Genomic DNA, 7,971 nt, shown 5'->3' with positions numbered 1-7,971 from the left:
TGAGAGCAGATTGTTGGTCAGAGTTGGAGGCAGAAGAAAGAGAGAAAGAAAGGACAACATGAATTGGAGAGAAAAAACTCGAGCTCCAAACTTCTGCTTCTGATTCTTCCTTGCCTGGCAATAGAGCCCTAGGTGGGATTCGACCCCAGTATCCTAAACTTCCTGTATTCAAGAAGAGAAGGATGATATTGACAGTTTTTTGTGCCGATTTGAGACGCACGCAAAGGCTAACAAATGGCCCTCGTCTGAGTGGCCAATCTACTTGTCTGCTTATCTGGAGGGGACTGCTCTCTTTATATCATCTCTTTTCTTCAGGTACAATGACATATGACAGCCTACGGAAAGAACTTTTGCTGAAATTTCAGTGCTCAAAAGATGGCTTTCGGGAGAAGTTTCGTAGTGCTAAACCTGAAGCAGATGAATCTTTCCCAACATTTACAACACGACTGATACATCTTGTAACTCGTTGGTTGCTCTTGCGGATGTTGGTCAGACTTACGAAGATCTTTTTGACTTCATGTTGGCAGAACAGTTTTTGGCATGTGTTTCTCAGGATTTGGCAGCATTTCTCCCGGGAACGGGACTGCAAAAACTGTCAAAGACCTTACTCGCCATGCTGAAAACTACCGTTTGGCACATCCTGGTAAGGATTTAGGTCGTCGTGGTCGCATTCTCGACTTTCGGCACGGGTTCGACTGCGTTTGTTCATGATCCATCATGTGTCTATGATGGTAGGGGGGGCAGTTTCCCAGACGTGCACGAGGACTGAAGAACTTTGGGAGAGGTCGAGAAAGTCCGAACTCTAGCAATGGAGGCATGTCTCAAACTTTTGTGCCAGATTTCGATAAATGTTATCGAGGATTTCGTTCCAGTGACAGGAGTAGAATTCCCCGTGGAATTCACAGGGGTGGAATTACACGAGCTTCTCAGTGTTGGCATTGTAGAGGATTTGGCCATTTGAGGAAGACTGCCCTACTCCCAAGTCAGCTAGTGCTGCTACACAGGTTGACATTCGTTCTCATGTTCCAGGAAAAGACTGCAAAAGATCAGCCAGTCACCGGCGTTCTAGTCAGTGGTTGTATTGCCCGTGGTCCTGAGAAGGATACCCACTGTTACAAGGCTTGGTCAAATGGCAAGCTGTTTCAGTTCTGAGGGATTCAGGAGCTAATGTTGCAGGTGTCAGGAGATCACTTGTCATGCCAGATCAGTTTCTGGGCAGATCTCAGGCAGTGCGTACCTTTGGGTGGTCGAGTGGAAGTTTTATCCCTTGGCGGTTGTACAGGGTGGATACTCCCATTGCATTCAGGTCCCTTTGGAGTGCTGTGTGCTGGGAAGACCCAGTTGCAGACCCTTATTGTTGGTACCCTGGACTTCTGTTTTCCAAGGTCAGAAATCAGACAACCAAACTGCTTCTGTTGGTCTGTTTCTTGGTGTTGTGGAAGACAGGGACAGTAAACCTGTATTCACACACTGGATGTTTCCGGAACAAGTAATGTTTCGACTCGTGCTCAGTCACAGAAAGCTGGAAAAAAGCCAGTTACCTCTTGAATCAGTCACGCTGAACACTTATCTATTGACAAACTAGCTCAGCTTCAAGAAAGGAGATCAGTCTTTGGATCATTGTTTCAAATGGCGCAGATGGGTGTGAAACATGGTTCCAATAAAATGCCCTATTACGTCATTCGAAATGGTATCTTGATGCGAAGGTACTTACGTGGTGATGTGGACGAGATTTATTTCCAATTTTTTTCTGGTCCTGGTGTACACAAGATGTCAAAGATTACTGTCGGTCATGTGACCTTTGCCAAAAGTTTGTGGCAAAAGGACGAGTCCCTTGCGTTCCGCTCGAGAAGGTTGAAAGGATCACAGAGCCATTCAAACGAATAGCAGTTGACTTGGTTGGTCCCATCAGTCCGACACCTTCTGAGGAGGGGCATCGCTATGTCCTTACTGTGATGATGTCGCATCCAGGTATCCAGAAGCAGTTCCTCTTAAGAACATTGATACCGTGTCAGTTGCAGAACGAACTTTTAAAGATCTTCTCTCGCATGGGATTCCCTGATGAGATTCAGTCCGATAGGGGAACGCAGTTCACCTCTGCAATGATGGATGAGATCCTTCGGTTACTGTCCATAAAGGGTGTGCGTACTTCACCTTATCATCCGCAGTCCAATGGCGTTGTGGAACGTTCCATGGAACTAAGAAAACTATCCTTAAGGTCATTCAGAGACAACCCAATCAATGCACAGGTAATTACCAGCTGTTCTTTTCGCTTGCAGAGGGTCCCTTGTGAATCGACCGGGTTCTCCCCGTTTGAACTTTTGTTTGGGACGCAGAGGCTCGTGGTCCTATGGATTTGTTGGCATCTTCTTGGTCAAGCTCACCAAATGCCATGAGGACAAGACCCTATATCAATATGTATTTGACCTCAAGAATTTCTTGGCGGATGCATGTGAGTTGGTCACTGAAAACTTGGAGGCTGCTGAACAGAAAGGTAAAAAGTACCATGACAGGAAAGCTGTTGACAGGAAGTTTGAAGTGGGTGACGAGGTGCTTGTTTTGCTTCCTTCCGATTCCAATAAACTACTCATGATGTGGAAAGGACCATTTCCTGTGGTTTGAAGTCTTCAGGTCAGATTAACAGAATTGACATGAACGGAAAGAAAAAGGTGTTTCATGCAAACATGCTGAAAGAAGTACATTCGTCGTTCTGACTCTGCAGATAGTCATGAAATCTGATGTTGCACGGGAAGTTCTTCTTTGACTGTTTGTTCAGATAGGTACAAATAGTGGAACTCAGCAGATTGAGTGGTCCAGTATCCTTGGTCCTATGTATGAACCAAAGGTTTTAGAAGCATCACAAGCCACAACTCTTCTTCCAGTGGTGAGGAATCTGATCCTCTTCCACTCCTACAGTTGGTCGGCTGGGCTCTAAGCAATATTTTTAATTTTTTTTTAACTCCCTACAGTGATTGGAGGCAACTCAGAGAGTATCGATGATGTTTTTGACGACAACTGACATACACTCAGAAGACTCAATTGAAGAGTGTCTTTTTGTCATGTTCTTCTTTCTGATGACTGATCCTGGTTCTTTTTACCGGAAATTTAGAACATGAAATTAAGACTCCAACAGACTGAACCTGTTTTCAGGAAGCAGTATCCACTTCCCTTTGCTTCCAAAGAAATTCTGGAGAAGGAAGTTAGGTCTATGTTAGAGATGGGTGTCATAGAACCTTCTTCATTCTCCGTACTGTGCTCCTGTGGTTTGGTGAAGAAAAAGGATGGGTCTACACGGGTTTGCATTGATTTTCGCGCTCTTAACAAGGTAACGATCTTCGATGCAGAGCCCATTCCAGACATTGACGAACTGTTCGGTTCGCCTGGCTTCAGCAGTATACTTCACAAAGATAGACTTAGCCAAAGGGTATTGGCAGATCAGAGTGAAGGCAGAGATAAGCCCAAGACAGCATTTCAGACTCCTTTGGGGCTATTCCAGTGGACCAGAATGCCATTTGGTTTGGTTTCAGCCCCAGCGACATTTGCCAGAATGATGCGAATGGTTGAACTTGGGAAGATTCAGTGCCATGAATTTTTTTTGATGCCTGGTGGATAGCGTCAACTGGTCCATTCACCTTGAATCATGTTAGAGGTGTTTTTACAGACTTTGGAGAGGTTTGGTCTCACCGTCCGACCTTCAAAAGTATGTGCCGGATTTCAAGAACTAGAGTTCTGGGGTCACACTGTCGGAAAGGGTTGCTTGAGGCCAGAGCAGGGGAAAGTGAAAAAGATTTGCAGTTTCTACACCAACTACAAATAAACGGGTTCGATCGTTGCTTGGTTTACTGGGATATTATCGAAGATATGTTCCCAACTTCGCTGAGTTGACTGTGCCATTCGAATCTGCTGAAATGGAACTGTGGAAAACAACTCATTTGGACTTCACAGTGTGCACAGGCTTTTTGAGTCAGATCAGTCAGCTGCTGTCTTCTGCACCGGTTCTCAGCCTACCTGACTTGTCAAGAACTTTTGTGGTTCAAACGGATGCCAGTTCTGGTTGGGCATTGGTGGTGTCCTGTTACAGGAGTATGATGGTAACTCTGCACCCTGTTTCTTTCGTCAGCAGGAAACTTTTGGATCGGGAAACCCGATACAGTACCATTGAGCGAGAGTGTCCTCGCAGTTGTGTGGACGTTGTCAAAGCTGTCTCGCTATCTCCTGGGTCGGCCATTCCATTTACAGGTCGATCATGCTCCACTTCACTACTTGATGTCAGGGTTCCATACAAATAGCCGTGTCATGCGTGGGCATTGTCCTTGCAGAGAATTTCGTTTTGATATTCAAAGAGGCAGGGAGAAAGGAATGTGTGGGCAGATCTGCTTTCTCCGTTCAGTGGCAGACCAGTCGATCCCCTGAAATGTGTCGCTACCTAGTTGTTCAGAATGGCTATGTTGCGTAACACACTTTAGAGGGTTTATGGATTATACAAAACAGGTGCGTGACTGTTGTAGTCTGCCTCTTCAGAGTCGCAGTATACTGTTGAGCCAGTTGTGCAGAGACGAAGTGTTCGTGTGAAGGTGAAAGCTGACTGACTTGTCCACTGATTGCTGTCTCCGTCGATGCTTGAATGTGGGTGAGTTGTTGTCAACAAGCGTCGTCTGCTTCCACTTGCAGGATTATTTCATTTAATATACTGTGAGTTTGGCATTCTCTTTTTAAAACACATTGTATATTCCCGAAAAAAAAAGAATACTTCGTTTCTTTTTTTTCACCCCGGGAAGGGGGGAATGTGACAGAGCGAGTTTCGAATGCCTGTGGCCAGAGGAAGAACGAAATTTTTGTTTGTACATTTCGAGTACCTGTATGAATGTGAAAAATGTTTTGCACGTGGTAAAGTGTGGTGAAATCGTGAGCTGTGCATGTTCATGTTTGTGTGTGCGTTATATGTATGTGCTGTAGTGTCAGTCTGAATGCATCAGAGCTCGGTGATGTGATGTGGTCTGTGCCTTGAATGTTCCGAACATCAGGTGGGAAAATTTATCTTTATTGTTTATTCGAAATGTAACTAATGATTGAATAGTTTGTGAATATAGTAGTTTTTGCTGTTAGGTTTTGAAATGTTTGCTTTTTGATAAATCATACTTTTTTGTGTATTTGTGTAATTTGTAAGACGTGACTCATGAATATTGTATTGTTAACTGGACAATTGTATGAATGCATGAGTTTTGTGAAAGAGTAACAAATATAATAAGATAAAAATAAGGTAACAGTAAATGAAGGGGGAACATTGAAAATTAGCTAGGAATAATTCAAATGGAGTGTGAGCTAAGAACTGAAAAAAGTGTTGTCAGGGCTCCATGTGACTGGCCACGGAGTGGAGGGACTTGAACTGTAATGTTCACTGAGGAGGTGCCCGAGTTTTCCCACAAGTGAGTGGGGGTGGACACTACCGTGAGCAGGCTGCTGTCCAGCCTAGGAACTGAGGGCGAACCTGGGTCAGGTTTTTTGCAAAGAATTTGACTTGTGATAGTCAAAGACATTTGTTCCTGTGTTAAGATTATTTTTTTCCAGGATGAGAGCGAGCGAATGTAAGTTTTTTTTGTTCTTGGTTTTATAATTATCATTCGCTCAGGGAAAAATTCCTTGTGTCTGTTTTTTGTTTGTTTACTGAGAGAGTGAGAGACTGAAGACTGAACTCGCAAAAAAATATTTCTTCCTTATCTTGTCTTGTCTCCTCGCCCCACTTAGTAACATACAGATGGACACCTGATACAGTGTTCAGTGGTGTCTTTACGGATTGACACTGATACAGTGTTCAGTGGTGTCTTTACGAATGGACAATGATACAAGTTTCAGTGGTGTCTTTACGAATGGACACTGATACAGTGTTCAGTGGTGTCTTTACGGATTATGATACAGTGTTTAGTGGTGTTTTTACGGATTGACACTGATACAGTGTTCAGTAGTGTCTTTACGGATTGACACTGATACAGTGTTCAGTGGGTGTCTTTACGGATTATGAGTAGTGTTCAGTGGTGTTTTTACGGATTGACACTGTAGTAGGTGTTCAGTGGTGTTTTTTTACGGATTGACACTGATACATTGTATCAGTGGTGTCTTTACGGAGTTGACACTGATTCATTGTATCAGTGGGTGTTTTTACGGATTGACATTTATACACAGTGGTGTCTTGCGGATTGACACAAGTCACAACTGTCAGTCCAGCTGATTCTCCGAGAACACGGAGAAAAACGCACATCCACGCATGCACACACACGCGGGCGCGCAAATGATAATTTTTTGGCAACAAACTTTCATGGGCCCAAAAATCCCTCTGATAACGCTCATTGACTCAAAACACCCCCCCTGATACTTTTCATTGCTCAAATATACTTCTGATAACTTTCATTTAGCTCAAACATCCTGATAACTTTCATTGACTCAGACATTCTCTAACATAACTTTCGTGATAACTTTCACTGTCTCAAACGACCTCCTGATAGACTTTGCACTGACTCAAACATGTTCCTGTTGCTTCATCGACTCAAGAAACTTCCTGTGAACTTTCAAGGACTCAAAACATTCCTGGGAATTTTCAAAGACTCAAAACAAATTTCCAAGGAACTTTCACGACTCAAAACATTTCAGGGAATTTCACGCCTCTAAACATTTCCTGGGAACTTTAAACGACTCGAAACATTTCCATGGAACTTTCAACGACCCAAAACCATTTCCTCAAGACATTTAAAAAGAACTTTCAACGACTCAGAACTTTCAACGCCTCAGAACATTTCCAGGGAACTTTCAACGACTCAAAACACTCCCTGGGAAACTTTCAACGACTCAACTTTTTTTTCCGGGAATTTTCAACGACTCCAAATATCCCCCTGATAACATTCACAGGACTTAAAACACCTCATAGAAAATTTCAGTGACTCCAAAACACCTGCTGGAACTTTGAACAGCTCAAGAGCGTCCTCCTGGTGATTTTCAACATTCCAAACGTCCTTTGGGAACTGTTCACCACAAACACGTGCACCCTTCACCCCACAGTACACCTACCCACACTCTGAGGTCAGAGAGAAATGGGCTGTGTAGACAGGGACAGAGATACAGACAGATAATTGTACTGTCGTTGCCAGCACAGAGCACGTTAATCTGCTGTTCTGTGCTGTGCACGTGGTGATCACTGATCGTTTATAGCACTGGTGATTGGACAATGGTGCGCCTTGTTGGTGGCAGCTGGTTTTTGATTGGATATTGTCTGCCGTGAAGGCCGACGGCGGCTTTTAATTAAAAGAAGTGCACAGAGTATATTTAGTGAGAGCTTTGGTCTCTGGCTGTGGAAGAGTGGCGGAGAGAGGTTGGGTGATCGTTGTACTTCTCATTGGTGTACCGTCTGTTCAGTTCAGGGTGACATCAGACACTTGCTGACAGTTAGGGTCAGGGTCAGGGTGACTCAGACACTTGCTGACAGTCCAGGGTCAGGGTCATGGTGACTCAGACACTTGCTGACAGTTAGGGTCAGGGTCAGGGTGACTCACACACTTGCAGACAGTTAGGGTCAGGGTCAGGGTGACTCACACACTTGCTGACAGGGTCAGGGTCAGGGTGACTCACACACTTGCTGACAGTTAGGGTCAGGTCAGGGTGACTCAGACACTTGCTGACAGTTAGGGGTCAGGGTGACTCAGGACCACTTGTTGACAGTTAGGGTCAGGGTCAGGGTGACTCCACACTTGCTGACAGTCAGGGTCAGGGTGACTCAGACACTTGCTGACAGTCAGGGTCAGGGTGACTCACAACACTTGCTGACAGTTAGGGTCAGGGTCAGGGGTGACTCACATACTTGCTGACAGTCAGGGTCAGGGTGACTCACACACTTGCTGACAGTCAGGGTCAGGGTGACTCAGACACTTGCTGACAGTTAGGGTCAGGGTCAGGGTGACTCACACACTTGCTGACAGTTAGGGT

The 7,971-nt window shown here is 44.7% G+C and overlaps 1 protein-coding gene across 1 annotated transcript in view; it reads right to left on the bottom strand.

The window, feature by feature from the left end:
* Positions 1-7,066, bottom strand: part of LOC143276655 (uncharacterized) — a 49,102-nt gene extending 42,036 nt beyond the window's left edge. Inside the window, exon 1 of the mRNA XM_076581279.1 lies at positions 7,060-7,066. The gene's annotated coding sequence lies outside the window, so the exon portion shown is untranslated. The remainder of the gene's footprint in view (positions 1-7,059) is intronic.
* Positions 7,067-7,971: the final 905 nt, after the last annotated feature.

The sequence above is a fragment of the Babylonia areolata genome, chromosome 32, assembly GCF_041734735.1.
Source record: "Babylonia areolata isolate BAREFJ2019XMU chromosome 32, ASM4173473v1, whole genome shotgun sequence".
NCBI classification, from domain to species: Eukaryota; Metazoa; Mollusca; class Gastropoda; order Neogastropoda; family Buccinidae; genus Babylonia; species Babylonia areolata.
Note: the sequence above shows the minus strand (reverse complement) of the source record. Positions and strands in the feature narration are given on the sequence as shown.